This window comes from Vicugna pacos, chromosome 25 (genome assembly GCF_048564905.1).
Source record: "Vicugna pacos chromosome 25, VicPac4, whole genome shotgun sequence".
NCBI classification, from domain to species: Eukaryota; Metazoa; Chordata; class Mammalia; order Artiodactyla; family Camelidae; genus Vicugna; species Vicugna pacos.
In genome coordinates, this window is record NC_133011.1 from 25,912,926 (window position 1) to 25,931,832 (window position 18,907).

Here is an 18,907-nt window from a genome sequence, read left to right on the forward strand (position 1 = left end):
AGGGTAGCCGTTGGGGAAAACAGTTTGACAGTTTCTCAAAAAGTTAAATATAGAAATACTACCTGGTCCAGCAATTCTGCTTTTAGGTATGCATCCAAAAGAATTGGAAGCAGGGATTCAAATATCTGTACACAGTGTTAACAGCAGTATTATTCACAATAACCAGAATGAAAACAACCATATAACCAAAAGATGAATAAATAAAATTTAATATATATGTTTTATTTATATATACACAGTTTTAAATATTTATGTATTGAAAATTCAGTCATAAAAAGGAATGAATTTTGATACGTGGATGGACTTTGAACACATTAGGTTTAGTGAAATAAGCCAAGACAGATATTGTATGATTCCACTTATATGTGGTATCTGGAACAGGCAAATTCAAAGACCGAAAGCAGGACAGAGGTTACCAGGGACCATGGGGGGGGGGGGGGCGGGGGGAGGGAGCTGCTATTTAATGGATACAGAGTTTTTGTTTGGAATGATCAAAAGTTTGGGGTGTAACAGTGATGATGGGTATAAATCATTGTGAATGTATTTAATGCCACTGATTTATACATTTACAAGTAGTTAAAATGATAAACATTATGTCTATTTTGCCACAATTTTTTTTAAACTTGTAAAAAGAGAACTGACCTAGAGTGATCATTTGTATCCAGGAAAATTATAAAAACCAACCAAAAATATAAATTTCTGTTCATTATTAATTATGCATTGCTTTTTTAGATGACTTTTACTAAGTATTAGAAGATGGGGTAGGTGGGTAAGTCCCTTGCCTAGATAGCTGGGAGACCTGATTCTAATCCGTATCCCCTCTATGAAGTTTAGTACGTTATTTTACCTCCTTTATCCCTAGTTCCTCCATCTGTAAATTGTAAGATTTACACTAATAGCATTATGACCATTTGCAGTTGTAAATTTCCACATTCCGTAATTCTGAGAATGAGAAAATCATTTTCAAAGCATTTATGGAAAACTCTGACAAGAAGTATCATAAACATTCCTATGTGCGGACGCGTCAGAAAATGATGAGGCATTATATATTGAATTTTACGGAGTACTGTGATCTGAAGACTACAATATTAAAACAATTATTTCCATTATGATTAAAAAAAATACAAAGATTTTTTGGGGGGTGAGATGTTAACTCTGCTTCCCAACTTAAGATATAAGGTCATTTAAAACAGCATCCCTGGCTCCTCCCCTTCCTTTCTCCATCCCTTTCCTCATCCACCTTATTACCTATTTTACCTATTTCATTTCCTTCATAATGTATTCTCTCTCGCTTAACACAAAGTTTAACTCTGAAAATTACATGAGACTATTACTACAAGTACATTTATTTGGGGGATGTACTCACAGACAACAACAATAATGAAGATAATAATGATTATAAAGCAATAGCTAACATTCCTGAGGATTTAAAACTCTGTCGGTCGCTGTATCGCTTTTTATGTAATATGCTATCTAAGCCTTAGAACCGTCACATCGGTAAATACTACTGTGATCCCCCCTAGCCAGGCGAAAAACTGATCTCACAGCTACTAAATGATGGCGCTGGAATTTGAAAACTGGATATTTCTGAGTTCAAAGTCTGCGCTCTTAACTATTTCTGTCTGCCCTGTCTCAAGCCCTTAACCATCCACCAAGCAAGGAATCAAGGGCATCTATCATAACGGGAAAAGAAGCAGAATGTTCCCCCAACTGTTACCAGGAAATGGAGAAGAAGATAGCATCCTAACGATTTTTGAACGAATACATTCACAAACAAGGGATGGCTAAAATCCCACCATGGACAAAAACGTGTTAACTTAAAAAGACTTGTTACTAGAAGGGGCTTCACTGGATCTCACCACCATACTCCTTTCCCTGCCGGAACATGCTGAAAGCAATTAAACATATTACAAGTATTAAAGATCACTTCGGGCAGAAATAAATTATGTTTTAGATCCTTGGCAAAGAAGGGATGGAGACTCATGGACTATATACAAATCTGTTGTTTTTCTTTCTTTTTTTTTTTTTTTCCTATTGAAATCACTGTCTAAGAAAAGAGACAACCATTTCATCAAAACTCATTTCTCCCTCCACCCACTGGCACAGGACCCTGTTAGTCACACAAGCTCTTCAACTTCTGGGTCTATGCAGCCAACAGACGGCACAGTTCCTTGATATCTGTCTCTCTTCCCGGCCACAAGGTACACTTGTCAGGCTTTCTCTTCCCTAACGGCCCTTGAGCCCTTCTGCAAAGATGGCTAGCTTCTCACATCTGGACAGGCATTCTAGTCACTTGCGTCTCTCATTAGTACTCCCCCAAATCCCCCCACCCTGGCTTTTATCTATCAGGGGAGCACATTTTATAATGAGTCAGAAAGGCCTGACTACTTACAGTCTCTTGGCAACACATTCTGGCAGCAAAGTTGCCTGAGGGCTTACCAGGCTAATGCATGTGTGTTTCTGAATCTCTCCATTCCCCCTAAGAGGGGAATAGATACTCTCATGAGCGTGACTGTGTCAGGACTGAGATTGGATTAATTAGCAGGCACTTATCCCCTGCCTACAGATGCAAGCGGGGGAAAAAAAAAAAGACACAAAATCATATTGTGTCAGCAGGGTGCTTATCGCATTGGCAGCCTCGGTTTTTCCACAGACCTCTCAGAGACTGGGTTTTCCTCATTGAGTAAGTTTGAAGAGTAGATGCCTTTGAAGCTGAAGATATAAAACTTCTTTATAGCCAACACAGTTGGTGCATACCAAAAAGAATTGAAAGAAAATGAAATGAAAGGCTTTAAATTTCCTAGCATTTTATTTCCTTGTTGATTAACTTCGATGGATGATTGTTCACATGCAGACAGATAATTCTCCTGATTTTGCTGAGAGTATCTTGTTTATCGGTTTTCAGGGAAGAAGACAAAGACCCAAACCTGGGAGACGAGGAATCATTTCCCACTTTATCCCAGATTTAGGTATTCTTTTTTTTTTATCAAAGTTATTAGCCCAAATGGCCAAGTCAACCAGGTTTTGTGGTCCTGTCAACTTGAAAATATTAAAGACAATGGCAAATGCAACAAACCAAGATCAATAGAAAATTCTGTGCTGCACTGGAAGCTACTTAAGAACAGGAATAGGAGCCTAAGTCACTTAACCCTTGAGGTGCCCCGTGAGCATGAACTGCAACAGGAAAGGTAGAGGACTAAGAAGCCTCATTCTGTTTCACAGCAACTCTGTAAGGCAGGAATCAGCATCCTCATTTTACAGATAGAATGTAAGTTGCTCATCTCAGACCCTTACAGTTAGCATGGAACAGGCACTCCTTCAGAATTAGCAGGAAAAAGGAGAGGGAGGGATGGTGGGAGGGAGAAAGGACGGGAGGGAAAGAACCGATTGACTCTAAGCCACTCTCCCACCACGTTTACCTAGCTGGAGCAAAAATAAATTGATCAGTGTGTATTTATTTCATCTCCCTTTCCTCTCTCTGTCCCAGAAGTAGGTGTTACTTGATGGTGAAATAATCTAAAATACAATGGGATAAAAAGAGGAGCAGTGATCTGGGATAATCTAGAAAGAAAACCTCTCCAGTATTAACGTGACAGTAAATTCATCTTAAGCATTTTCATTTTTAAAGCAGGACACTGTGGTATGGCAGGAAGCAAGAGCCAGCAGATGGGGTCCACGTTCTTTTCCCCCATTCACAATGTGACTCAGGGTAACTAAGCTGTCTGGTTCGCTTCATCATCTATAAAAGGACAGTAATTATTTTCATATTGGGGTTACTGGGACACATTTATAAGATGATATTCGAGAAACAGCAGTCAGATGATTGTTACAATATTTTTGTAAGGTTCAAATTTGATGAGCACTCAGGAGACTGCAGTCTTTAATCATCATTATCATTTATTTCTTCAGCTCCCCCAAGAGATCCTGGAGTGTACTTTTAGAAATGGGCAAAGGATATATGGAAACAAAGAAGAGTTTCCATAGTTGATCATTAATAACCTAAAATTTCTACTTCCAATTGCTTGGCCTTAAGTCCCTGGTATGGTTTCTGAAATTAGTCTTCCACAGTTCAGCAAAAGATGATACTCAAACACACAACCAAGAGAACAAGAGGTATGTTGAAAGGTATACCCTCCGTTTGGCTCACAAAGGGACCAGGCTAGGGATGGAGCCCTTTATGGACTGAAAGATACTAAAGACTCTGCCTCTGGCCACATTGGAGTAACTGGAAAGATCATTTGTCATCAGGGAAATGCAAATTAAAAGTACGATCAGATGCCACTCCATATCCACTAGAACAGCCAAAATCCAAAAAGACAGCGAGGTAAAGCAACTCATACATTGCTAATGGGAATGTAAAATGTGACAACCACTGTATGTTCTATTGTTTCCCTTTGTAACTAACAAGCAGAAGAGAAACACTTCACCATGCACCACACACTGCTTCTTACAAAAATTCTGCCTAGATTAAACATTCATTGATAAGTCTTCCCTAAAAGTCTTTACACTGATGGTTGCAAAATAAGTTAATCAAACCATGCTCTACATTTACCAGTTAGCACTCAGCATTCCATTGTGAGCAAGAGCTCCTTCTCCCCTCTCCACCCACCCATCTTTCTTTCTATTTATCTATACTTATTATCAGGATGATATTATTTTTTCAATGATTGATAATTCACTACTGTCAATTATTTTATGCTCAAATAGCCCCAGATTTGGCCAACAGGAATCCCTTCTAGTTGATACCTGAGTCCTTGGGATATGTCCCATTATTTTTTAAATTACTTTCTTTCCTTTTGACTCTTCAAAACTTTTAGGAGTAACTCCAGCAGGAATGCATCTCTTTGGTTTATAAATTCCTTAATATCCAAATGCTCCCACATCTGTCTTTCATATCTATCTTAATGTTCCTACTAAGTAAACAAAATCCCAAAAAGAGGAAAAATATTACTGTAACTCTACCCCATTACCTAGGGCATAAGAGCCACTGTATACCCAAACACACGCGCGCGCGCACACACACACACACACACACACACACACACACTTCTATTTCATTATAAACCCATAAAGTTAAAAGTTATCTTTTCTATTTATATATTTCTATTTCCCTGGTTCCCAGCACAGTGCTTTCCATACGGCAAGTGCTTAGCAAGCATCTACTGAAAGAACTGGAAACATTACTCAGAGAGAGAGAGAGAAGAGGAGAGAGAAAAAAATCTCCAACCAGAAACTCATAAATACGTCTGACAGTGGGCTGGGCAATGAGGTGTAGGGTGTGACGTGAAAAGACCAAAACTTAACATGTGGTTTTTCCAATCAGCTCTCCCCTTTTGCACTCCCTCTTTTGCATGTGGTAGTGACAGTGATTTCTGTAGCCAATGCCTCACTTTCCTGAGTGACTCAGCCTGGCTGCCCCACTATGCTGCCAAGAGCTAACTGCCATTCACGCTGCTCTAACAGCAATGACAACCACCAAACACTGAGTGCATGCTACATGCCAAGTACTGAAATGAGTGGTGACCTCCTCAGTGTATTCCCTGGACGGTAAGAGGAGCCAAGGAATACACTGTTACGTGGTCCCAGAGTATCAGCACTCGGTCAGATTCCATTGAGAGCTCTTTCCTAATCACCTCATATGGAGTTGGCTGTCTTCTCTAGTTAAAAAGTTGAAATCAACGTGATAACTTGCCAGATGCTGTCTGCTAATACTATCTCCATCCTTTTTTGCTCTCTGTTGTACCACGGGGGCTGAGAACCTGGAGAACACATATCCCTGACCCCCTTGCCAGGAGGAGTTAGTTACATTCAGGTCATGGAAGACTCTTGTGCGAGATATGAAAGGTGCAAGAGAAGGAAAAGCCATGCCCACCTGCTTACACCGTCAACACACACATACCACATACCCCTCCACGCCCCACACACACATACACACACCCAACACATACATACACACCCCCACATCCTACATACACACCCCACACACGTATACACACAAGGACACACACCACACACAATGCACACACATATGTACACACAACACACGCACTCGACTCCTTGGGAGAAAGGCTCTCACTGACTTAATTCTTCCTTAGGGCCAGGCAGCAAAGTAGAGTCCTAATGATTCCTGGACCGATCACTTTATTTTACTGATCAGGGCAAGTTTTCTAAATCAAACCGTTATTCTGCCTAGGATACACTGACCTACATAAATTCATCTTTGATCCACGACATACACTGAGCATAAGCATGCTCACTATTTGAATTCTAAACATTTGTATAAACTTCACATTTTCTAAGGAAAAAAAATCACCACCAAGGGAATTTTCAATGCAAATGTTAATGGCTGCTTTATTATTTTTTTTTCTTTTAGGCCAGAGAATCACCAAACCCTAAATACTTGAACAGTAAGTAAATGAAGATGGAGAATAAAGACATTTTAGATTGAGAGACTAAAGGCATGGACTACAGGGAAAACAAAATAGGAAGGCTTTTCCAGGGGCAGAGAGAATAGATGTGCATTCAACCTGGAGTTCCAGTCTTTTGACTTATAGCTCAACTGAATATCCAGTATTTTAAGAAACAGAAAAGGGATTATTTAATGGTTCCTTGAACTCGATAAACCTCACAGCTAATAAGGCCTGCAGTTAGCGTAACTAACCATCTAGGTTTGACCAAAATGGAGCGGTTCTCAAGACATAGGATTGCCAGTGTTAAGACAAGGTAAGTCTAGGCAAACCGGGACAAGTTGGTCACCCTACCTGCAGGCATGAATGTCTTGTGGGTTTTGTTTTATTTTAATAAAAAGACTAGAAGGAATTCCTTATATTCGCATAACCTCTTTCAGTTTGAGTGTTTTCATATATATTAATTTAATTACCAATGTAGCTCTTAGGTTGGTAATTCTCAACCTTGACTGCATATTAGTGATTACTTGGGGGAGCTTTTGAAAAATCTAGGTGCCTGGCAATTACCCTGCACAGTCAAAACAGGCATCATATTTTGTAAAACTCCCTGCTGAATCCCATGTGCAGCTGAGATTGAAAACCACTGACTTTGATTTAACTCTAAAGAGTTCCATTTTATAGAAGAGGAACGTGGCATTTTAGAGTGACTAAGGTCAACATCAGTATTTTGTGACAGCATTGGAACACGATCGCTCACCTTCTATAGGGATGAAGAAGCTGCACTGACACCTAAAATTGTTCTGATTCAAATGAACAATTAAGAATCAAATTCTTTCCCATGCTAGACCCCTTAGTCTACCTCCAAGAGGTCGAAGAAGAAAAAATGCAAATAATTGGAATAATATATTTAAGCCTTGTGGTTTTAGCAGCAGAAGGTCTCCTTTGGAAGAGACTCTACTGGACACACAAATTGTACACTTGAGGTGAAGGGATGAGATTTCTACCTCTGCTCTTGCCACCAAAGAGCATACTTCAGGAAAAACAAGGAGTTACTGTTTGGTTAATAATTAAGTTCGTGTTTTACTGGGCAAGGTTTGCAAGTTTAATTCAAGGCTGACTCGCCTACACACAACTGGCAATTTTAGGAAAGGCAGCAAGCAGCAGCAGGATGAGAACTCAGAGAAAGAGCAAAGATGGGTAACAGTCATGGAAGAGGATCGAATTGAGAGAGATTGATTTTGGACTCTGTGCTTCCCTGTTCCCCCACAATAACTTCAGTAAAACTTTCCTTTTTTAATGACTTATGGATTTGAAACAGGTTTGCGGGGTGCAACTATGCAGACAGGAGAATTGACCCATCGGGCTTATATTAGAAACGCTTGAACATCTATTTATTCAGCGAATGTTCTTCAAGCATCTACCATGTACTAGACCCCAGGCTAGTCTACGGGGTTATAAGGATGAAGACAGCATGCTCTCAGCCCTAGGAAGGTTGTGAACAATCCAGAGCTTGATAGTTCTGTCTTCACTTCTTAGTACAAATTTGATGTCTGATCATTTCATGTGAAATGAAAGATTCTTAGGGACTGTGTCATAGTTTCTGAAACACCAAATAGTCATACCTCAAAATGGAACATCCCAGGCAGCCGTCTTTCCCCGTCACACTTCTACGTGCTTACTGTGAAGCATCAGAAAAAATTAGGACCTCAGCCGATCTATCCACTGACGCACACACTGGTCGATTGAACATAGAACTTACATACTTCGCTTGGGAAGCATCTAAGTTGTACTCAGCAGGTGAGCAAAATTCAGACCCAGACTCCATTCCAGGATAGCCATAGAGAGATGTGTAGTCTGTGGACTATTCAAATGCTGAAATGCAGCCAGCCCTCTGCTTGTGCAGCCTGGTGCCCTGGAGCAGGACTAGATGGGCCAAACACCTATGGGTTGTTCCATTTTTCAATTCATCTAATTCACAGCAAGGCTCAACTTTTTTCTCAGTAGTTCCTGGACTGTGGCTTGATGTGCTACAGCAAAGATAATCTAAACATCTTCACTGTAAACGTGGAACAACATAGGAGGGGCATTTAAGGAGTATATTTGCCTATGTTAGAAACAGATCTGAACTCCATAAACCATGCCACAGAATTTAAAATTTATTTGGGAGAAACTAAGAAGGAGAAGAATTATTTTCTAAGATTTATAAATATCATTACCAAAAAGGAAAATCCTTAACAAGACTTTTAACAGTACCTAAAAATAGCACGCATAAATAAATAAATAAATAATCACAATAACAACTGTCCAATCTATAAAAGCAAGAGCAAATTTAAAAGTTATGGTCCTCGAGAAACTTCCAAAACATACAAACCTGTTGTTGCTGAAGATTAACTTGCAAACTTTAGGGGGTACCTAGAAATGGAACCCTGAACTGCATGCACAAACTTCAAAGTAACCGTCTGCTAAGAAACACCTTTTGGCTCAGTAGTTTAGCCAAGATCCTGAACCACTATGGTCACATACGTTTTCAAGTCTAATCACAGAGCAAGAAATTGTAGAATTGGCCAGCCTTAACAAGAATATACCTATGATGGAAAATGTCATCACACAAGACCAGAAACTTACCAGGAAAGACTGCATACAACTGTACATTGGCAGAGGACTCTTTGGTGGTCAAATTTAATGTTTTAAAAATACTGCTTAAGAGAGAAGGAGGCAGAAAGACCACAAGTGAAGAGGAATCTAGAAGGGGAATGCTTGAAAACTCTCTAAAAGGAAACCCACTAAGTCAGATAATTATTCTCAAAATTGAAAAGTGGAAAATCCTCACCAGTGTACCAAAACAAACAAACAACAAAAGCATGAGGCAGTGCATCACAGAGGAAAGAGCCTGAGCTCCAAATAAGCTTAATTTTGCCGTGAGACAGAGTCTGTACTTTACTGTGTCTGAACTTTCTCATCTGTTAATGTGGATAAGGTAGGTTTAAGTCTCATAGTCTTCAACTCAACCCTGGATGAGTTAAATTTTATAATTTATAATTGAAACTAGAAGCCAGAAACCATCAAAATAATTAGAAGGTTCAGGTGCTGGAGGTGACAAAACCCTGAGCTGGACGTCACAACTTACAGGCAGATAATATATTTACGCACCAGATAAATAAAATCTATAGTTGTTCTGTACCTTGTCACTGGTGTCAACGTCCTAGAGCGTAGAGAAGTTTCATAGTTTCAAGGACTTGTAAACCTTCAGCCTAAGGCGAAAAAAATATTATAGGAAACTTGTTAAAATATTCATTGTAGAAACCTATGCTCTGTTGCTTAAAAACATAAATATGGTCATATGAGATTGATTTACATCAAATAAGCTGTAATTAAGCCATTAACTATGAGCTTACTGACTAAAGTCTAATTATTTCAACCTCTATACAGATGCCCTTAAAATTAGGAGTTAAAGGCATTCCTTCCTCTCTTAGTAAAAATTTATTTTTACAAATAAAATTAAGTGACCCTAGAAAACAAGCTCCCAAACAACACAAAACCTAGGTTTGCCACTAAAACTAGCACCATATTTGTAGGCTGTTATAGCCTTAAATGAGATAACGTATGTAAAGTGCGCTGGGACAGTATGTGATACCAGGCACTTGCTGTTATGTTACCATAATGTTAACTCCTCAATTAAGATGAACTCTCATACGCCAATATTCCTTATATCAGCAAATTTCCCTTTCTTTATATCCATCACTCTTTACTATGACATGTTTAATGATTTAACTTAACTCTTGGCTTTATGAAAGTAATTTTATTCACTACTATAGTCACATTACTTAGCACGGAGTCTGGCATGTTAGTAGATGCTCAATACATTGATGGATATACACTGATGGTTGCACTGAATACAGTGGTGGATGAATGAAATTTCAAGTAACCAGACTATAAAACTGAAGTCCTTTCCTCACTACAATAAGAAAGGAGCAGGTTTTGGAATTGGACCAATAAATCAGGTCTATACAATTCCACATCTCCCTATCTGAAATGAGCTGGTCTTCAACCGCCAGACTTTTTCTTCAAGAATCCATTTCTCAGGGTCTGCTTTCATATTTGAAGACCAACGTTCTCTGTATCTATAGTCCAGGTCTATGTACTGCCCTCTTTCAGGCTGTGGCAGGAAAACTTCTTGCTCATTTGGCAGGCTTTAATGAGTTCTCTTGGTACTATCTAAGCAGTTTAACCATCCCTTCAAAAAGAGGATCCATCCTGATAAATAGTACATCCATTCACTCATAATTTGCCACTCCAATGTCTCATGGTTGGGTGGAAAAGTTCTTGGGAAGAATGTCTATCTTTTTCTTACAACTCTGCAGAAGTCTATGCTCTTAACTCACTCATGCACGGAAGCTGTTTGTTCTTACTGCTTACTGAGTATGTTCTATGTATAAAACCTATGAATTTTTTTTAAACCTAGTCTTAGACACAGACAAAAAAGTAAATAGGCAAGTATGATTCAGGATTACAGTAAATACTACAACAAATATAGGGAACACTATGAGAGAAAACACAAGTTAAGATCATAAAAGTTGAAAACATGATCTTCATGCAAAGACCTATGCTGAGATGAAGACGTGGCGCAGTGTTCAGGTGGAAAAACAGCTTGCGCGAGGTTCCTGCATCTGGAAGAGGGCTATTTGAGGAACTGGTTGGAACTGAGTGGCCCAGGAAGTGATTAGTACCAAATGATGTTAGAGAGATCACCTTAAGGCTTTGTAGAAGAATGTAAAGATTATTTTTTTTCTAATTCTAAGTGTAATTGGAAACATTTAACCAGGAGCATTTTGTAACCAGTCTTGTGTTTTCAAAAAAAAAACAATCTGGTTGCTGGATGGAAAGTGAGTTGTTGGAATAAGAAAATAATTCTGTTACCATTTAGCAAAACTAACTGAAAAGTCAGTAGGAACAATGGGTTTAACATGTTTTCCCATAACTTACTAGAGAATTCTTAAGTCAGACCTGAGTTCCAAATGGGAAAGGAATTGACAGAAACATAAACCCATGGGTAGCTCATGTCTATATCAATGTGTGTATTCAAAAACTGTTGAATTAATAAAGGAATTAGAATTCTTCCTTGTTCCATGAGGCAAAAAGACTCCATTTCCTCTTCACATTCAGCTACCTCATGAGAACTGGAGGTGGGTGGCCTGTTGCCATATTATTTCTTTGTATCCCAGAATGAGAATGGATGGGGAGTTAAAATAGTCACATTGCCACTATTAAGAGATATTATGTGTACTTTCCAGGGGAACAGCAAGCAGTAACATTGGATACAATCAAATAACTTGTCCATTATAATCACCAGAGATTCAGACATGCACATTTCAGGATCAGTATTTTTAGTCTCTGCACATCAGAATGGCTGTTTCACAACTGAGTCAGTTGAACAGTTATAAGAACCGTTACACACAGAAACCACCATGCAGGTTCCAGGCTCCAAATTCAAGGTCAAGCAAACTAGAATATTATCCTCAGTTAAGTCTTGAACACATCATGAAAGTTTGTGATTTCATCTTCTAGGTCATAATTTTAATAAGAATCTTTACCTTTGAGTTTGAATTTGTCCTTAAGGAATTAAAGGTTCTTTTGCATTGTAGTTTATTGTGCTGAATGCACATAATTCTGATTATTACCTATGTGACACCAGATAAGGTAAGAATATTAAACTCAGCACTCGTAATCCTTATTTTAGACTTAAATAACTCTTCAAATACCATCACAACTTCCAAAATCTTTCTTTTTAGTAGGCAGGTCATATATTTCATATTTTATTAGAAAATTTGAGTTTGACAGAGGTTAACATAACCAAATTTATGCATATGACCATGCCAAGAAAAAAAAAAACACTAAATTCTTGTAAATACTTTGGCAGTTGATTCCAATGATGAACCAATGTGAAGTATCATAAAATAATTAGCTTTTCTTCTATAAAATTCCAAATACTGTCAATAATATTCAGAAATTATTGATAGATCACAAAAAATTTAATTACTACTTAAACAGGTCTTCAAGCTCTTTCCAATAATTCCTGTGTGTAAAGCATGAAACCTAGCAAAAGGATACTAATACAAAAGTTAAAAATAGCAGCATTCTATCAGATCAGTCCCCTGATTTTCTTTCCTTCTTTTTTAATTTTTGTTTTTTTGACTAATATACTAAGATTATATTTCTCTTCAGGGAAAATGCCACCTTCCCTCTGTTGGTTGTATTTCATATAAGCATTCCATCACAAAATTTTTTTAATTGATAGCTATTAACAATATACCCTCTGGGTATATAAAGTCATTTAAATGCTTGGATTCATTCTGAGAATTAACTTCAGGATATTAAGAGAATTTTCTTAATTGCTTGTATCATAGATGACAGGTAAAAGAAAAGGGAAGCTGAAAAGAGCAGGAAGGTGAAAAAATTAAGAAGATATACTGAAACTCAGAGGGAAAACAGACAAAATAAGAAGAAAGACCAAAGTATTTGGAAGATGCAGTTTATCTTGGACTAGCCATAAATATTTTACACAAAATAAATAAATGGTTTTGATAACAATTATATTTAAGAATAAATAAAAATATTTTTTGAAACCTGAGGACAAAATCAATTTAAAGAAGTCAATGAGTTATAGTCATTTTACAATGTTGTGTCAAATTCCACTGTAGAGTACAATTTTTCAGTTATACATGAACATAGGATGTAACTCAATAAAAAATGTAAAATTAATTAATTAATTTTAAAATAAAGAAGTCAATGAAATTATCACTCTTGTTGAAGAACATACTTGCCAAGTTATTAGGTTTCAAACTAACTGACATTCTGAATATTTGGATTTGGCCTTGCTTCTTTGGAGACAAAACTGAAAAGCCAATTTACTAATAATGTATTAGTAATAATTAATTCAAAGAAAGAACATTTCACATGAACAATCTTAGCATAGACTATCATGGGAAAGAGGAGTAAGATCAATGCAAATGATTTCCAATTGAGGTACACCTTGAAAAGGCTTGTCACCAGAGGCAGTTTAACTGTCCATCATTGATGGTTATTGTTGGCCAGCAGTATTTCTTTCCCAAACAGCCTTAAACCTATATACAACAGCTCTCTTGCCTAGAAAGATTAAATCAGTTGTCAGAATTAACTTCTGTTTTGATTTTTGTAACTAAGTTACTCAAATTAACAAAAAAATTTAATTTTTGAGACATTCATCTGATGGATGGATGGATGGATAATTATGAAAGTGGGAACCCAGAAAGAAATTTAATATTGGAATAAGAAAATCATACTTTGGTAAAAGTTTTGGAATGACCACAGAGTTTAATTACATTTGGACAAGAACATCTTGCCAAGCTTTATGGTCAAGATAAACATGGCTGGGATTAGAAGGGCAGCCTAACATAGAAGGTATCAGCCCAAAGCCCAGAGGCTGAGGGTTCAGTCCATGGCTCCCATAGTGACTTGATGTGTGGCCAGGGCAAACTTTCCCTGGAAGCCTTGACACCACCCATAAAAAAAGAGATCCAAGAGAAATATCTGTCAGGCTTGCTCAGTGTTAGTCATTATCATACCAATCATGGGCCGGTTCATTTTCTACCAGGTGTGATGTAAATTTTTTTAATGGATTTTAACATTTTTTCCCCATTTTATAAGGTTTTTTCCTCCTTTTGCAATATACTTGTTCTTACTCTAGGGTAGTCATGATCCTTTTGAGAGCAGAATGGCTTGGTTAAAATTAGTCACCAGATCATTCCAATTATGACCTTGTCAGACTTCTTCAGTGATTAATATGTCATCATTCGTGCCATTGGATGATTTCTCTGTATTCAAAGACAAGACCTGGATATTGAACTTGTCAGCCTCCCTTTCAAACTTGTGGTACAGCTGTTATTTTACGGGTGTGTTGGGCAGAAGGAAAATCTCCTCTAACGCAAGGCAGTACTTGAACTCTTTGATATAAGGACTCCTCTGACATGTGTTAGAGACTTCCCTAGTGTGTTGAAGCAACAGAGGGAATACCCAGAATTTCAAAGTTTCTGCATTACCATGGTCTTTCACAAGAACTGTCAGAAAACTGACCAAGGCATCATCTTCAGAGCACTTGCTCATTTTCCTTTGCTGCGAAGACCCTAACCAGAGACTAACTAAATCCTCATGGTGAAGTTGGTTGCATAAGCATGGCAGTGTGGGACGCTTTGCAGTTTCTTTCCATTAATTCAGTCAACAAATGTCTTCTGAGCTTTCATGTGTCAAGCACTGGAATCACACTTAGAAACAGAATAATGGCCAATAAAGAAAAGTTCCTATTTAGATTATATATTCTCAGGGTAGGGAGATAAACAGGCAATTTTAATACTGGGTGATAATGGCTATGATCAAGGAAGTTCAGAGCAACCAGCAGGAACATCTGACTCAGTCTGAGTGAGGGTGGCAGCTGAGACGGGTACAGTCAGTCCTCATTATTAGTGGATTCTGCATTTGCAAAGCCATCTATCACTAAAATTTATTTGTAACCCAAAATCAATACTTGCAATTCTTTCCAGCTCGTTCACAGACGTGTGCAGAGCAGTGAAAATTTTGAGTGCCCAGACTCGCACGTTCCCAGCTGACCGGGAACAAGATGGTGCTCTGCCTCCTCGCTTCAGGGCTCAGAGACAAGGAGAAGGGGGAGACTTCAGAGGGCTGTGTGGGGCAGTGCAAGATGCTCTGACACCAGCCAGTTAGACTGGGTTTGAGTCCCATCTCTGGCCCCTGTTTGTGGGGCAACCTCCCACAAGTCACTCAACACTTCTGAACTTCATTTTCTCTTTTGTAAAATAAAGAAGAGAGAGTCCACCAGGATGAGCTGCTTTTAGGATAGAAAATTACAATCTATGTGAGGTATATATTTGTGTACATGTGCATGTGTGTTTCCCCTACAAATAAATCAATATTTGGTCATGCAGTGTTGGCTGGGACTTCGTAGAACATAATTACCATGATAACAAGAATCAATCTTATATGACTAGGAGTTTAAAAATCCAAAAAGGGATTAAAATACACGCAGAGCATTTCAGAGGCCAGTGATAGCTGCTACACTGGAAGAACTGAAAAATTCAGAATGAAAACTGAGCTTTGTGCCCAAGGAAGAAAGCAGTGAAACGTAAGGTCTAAAAATTAAACCAGACAAATTATGAAGCATCCTTAAGACCCTGAAATGAAAAAGTTTGGAATTTATACTAATGGGCACTGGGGACCTCAGCAGAAGGACTTTAAACATAGGGTACCACAATCAAGATGTCACCCAAGAAAATTACGCCAAGGGAGGGACACATGCAGTTCTGTCACTGAGCGGTTTCGAGGTTTGATGCTACAGGGCACTCTTTCCGTGTGGGAAGAGGGGCTTTTGTCTTAGAATTGGAAAGAGAAAAAGAATGAAAAGAAAATGAATCTTCAGAGGACCTGATGAAAATTACCAGCAAATGGAAAAATAGTCTTTCCTCTAGGAAATCACTGTGAGTTTCAAATGATGAGGCGCAGAAAGCCCCACAAAGCTGAAGGAGTCAGCTACTGAAGAGGCAAGAAAATATTTTAGAAGAGTGAGAGAAAGGACAAATCTGAGTAATACCCTAATTATGTGAGCCAGGGCAGGAATGCAGCAGTATATGACCCTTAATAGCCTCAATATATACAAATGGTTTGCTGAGAAAGCTTACCTGTCCCCAATTCATTGATGAAAAGATAAATGTCCTTAATACTAACTATGGCTTTGCTGATATAGCATCAACAACTTACAGTCCCTCTGACATTACTAAAAACTGCTTTATTGTTTCTTCCCTAACTCCCATACTTCTCACATCCCTACTCCCAACCCCATTTGGTCAGAAAATCTGCACCTTAAACTATAATTTGAGCATTTTCTCTATATCAAGATCTAGAGTCATCAATATGCTTGACATTTTTACAAACATTATCTCTAAAATTAAGATCAATCTTCAAAGGAAACAACATGCCCCCCATTTTTTTAAAGGATGGAATGAAGATGCTATGTAAGTTACCCAAGATCATGTAACCAACAAATACTAGAGATGAGTTTCAAATCCAGAGATGCAGAACTCCAAAGATACTTATGGTCAACAAATGACAATGCCTTCTCAATTTTTTTTACCTTCCAAGTAAATCTGAGGAAGGTCATCATTTTTTACGCCCTGTTTGTTTTTATAAACTAGATAGGATTTCCATTCCCCTGAGTGCCAAAAAATCTGTCACACACTTATAACTGGTTAACAAAGTTGGTGAAGTCTTCCACCCCTCCCAAGAGATGGGAATGCTCCCGACTCCCTCTGGCTTACACTGGTCTAGAGGTGAAGATTTCTATTCTTTCATCTGCTCCCCAAAGCAAATGCCCCTCCAGCCATGATCAGAGGCCAGATCAGTTTTGGCAGCTTTCTCCCTACCTCACTGCAGTGAGGAAGCTACCTGTTTCTCATGTGTCCAAGCAGCGTGATGTGTGAAATGGAGGCAATTGTCAAAACTTCCAAAGCACGGGTCTCCCAACTGAGAGCTGTAAAATTGTTGCTGTCCCTCTCTGAACTCTGCCCAAGACTGAGGCACCACTGTTTCCTCCAACAAGTGGATGCCAATCTGGTTTCCAAGGGTCAGGGTTAGAGATGGCAGTGTCACTGAAGACAAAGTATGTAAACTGTGCTTGCTTAAAAAGGAAATCACCAAAATGGACTTCCAGAAACTACAGTCATAGCATTTATAAACAGAATGGCCTTTATTCTCAACTATAAGACATATACCATCTAACTCTATTCTCTTTTTTCCTCTCTTTTTCTTCCCTTCCCTTAAATCCTATCTTGCATCTTCTCTCCTAACCATAGCCTGAAGTATTCTGACTGTGAACCAACAGGAGGCAAAGAAGTACAAAGTGCATCTGAGTGGAGCTCAGTGTTAAAAGATGGATCTGGGAGACACTGCACAGCTGCACGAGAAAAAGCAGAGGCAAGTGCAGGAGGGATGTTATGTAACATCAACAACAAAAAAGAACTGGGTGTGGGGTGTCTAAATAGCACGGATCGTTAATAAAATCCCATTTGTTCTCCTTAATTTCCCATAGACTCCTATTATTCCCTCTTAATGGATGAAAGAATTGAGTCCTAGGGAAAGAATTGGTTTGACCTTGGACCAGGCCAGTGACAAACTGGGTGAAGGAGGCTGGTGTGAGCAGGGAGCAGGAGGGACTGATACACAGGGAGGCAGTTCCCCGTCTTAGGCCCAAGAGCACCTCCCAGCAGCAGCTAACAATTTCCCAGCAGGAATGGGGCTTCTAACTTTCCAAGAGATTCTGAAAATTGCAGTTTTAGTGTGAAATAGTCTAGTGTGTATTCTGTCTGTGAGCCAACACTGCTGATAAGTGCAGGACATTTGCTTTTAACAAATAAGAGCAGATCCAAAGCCCATGTCTCTAGTCTTTTGGCCCTTTACCTGGAGTGGTTCCCTTACACCACTCTCTCAGCCAGAGACTACACCACATGTGGGTGCTTATGGATGAGGCTGGGGCAGCCCAACGGTACCAGAGATGGTGGAGGGGCCTAACAAGAACACTCTACCAAGAAGCAGAGAGAGGAGAAAAGAGGTACTTATTGAAGAAGACAGCTTTGACATGGCTGTCATCAGCAATAAAGTCAGCTCCTAGCATTTTCTCTCAGCGAGAGTCCTCCAATTTGATTTATTTTGGAGAAAAAATAACACAAGAGAAAACTCTTTCTCCTTTCAGTTTCATGCCAGTTGAAAGTCTATACCAAAAGGTATTTGGGGACAAAAAAATAGAACTAAAAAAGCCAGGTACCTGAGATCTTTTATTATGGATCCCTGGTGGTCTTCATTCGTTCATCCAATGCCCGGTGAATGGTTACTTCTATGAGCCAGGCCAAAACTTCTTATATTCAAGAGGCTCACGCTTTACAAGATGACAGATTTCGTTATAATACAGCGAAAACTTCTTTGAGAAGTGTTTGTGCTATGACCAAGCCTTAAAGTTCACCTCCACTTGAATAAACTTTAGACGGTAGGCCCCGACCTCCCTTTTCTTAGAGCATTTACTTTAGAAGTCTTTTCATTGTCAATTCTTTCATGGCCTCTTTGAGATGTAAGTCTTCTCCCAGTTCTCTTGCCAGTTGTACAGCCCAGGAATGTCTTTCTCAAGGATTTGGGAGCCATCCCTTTGAAATATAATCACTGAGAAAAGCAGTGTCCCTATTTCCCAGTTTCTGTGAGCGGACAGAAGCTTAAATTCAGTAAGCAACAATTAGCAAATGCAGATGGCCTACTGACATTGACCCACTTCCCTGCTAACTTCCTCTAGTACTTTTTCACTGGCTCACTCCAGTGATTAAAAACGCTGCCACCTTTTGTTTCAGTGGTGTTGCATTCAGTCTCACTCCTCTACTGCAATAGTCTTGAAAAAGGTCTTCCTTGTTGATAAG

The 18,907-nt window shown here is 38.8% G+C and overlaps 1 pseudogene; it reads right to left on the bottom strand.

The window, feature by feature from the left end:
- Positions 1-18,907, bottom strand: part of LOC140689294 (cyclin-dependent kinase 4 pseudogene) — a 159,783-nt pseudogene that overhangs the window by 95,106 nt on the left and 45,770 nt on the right.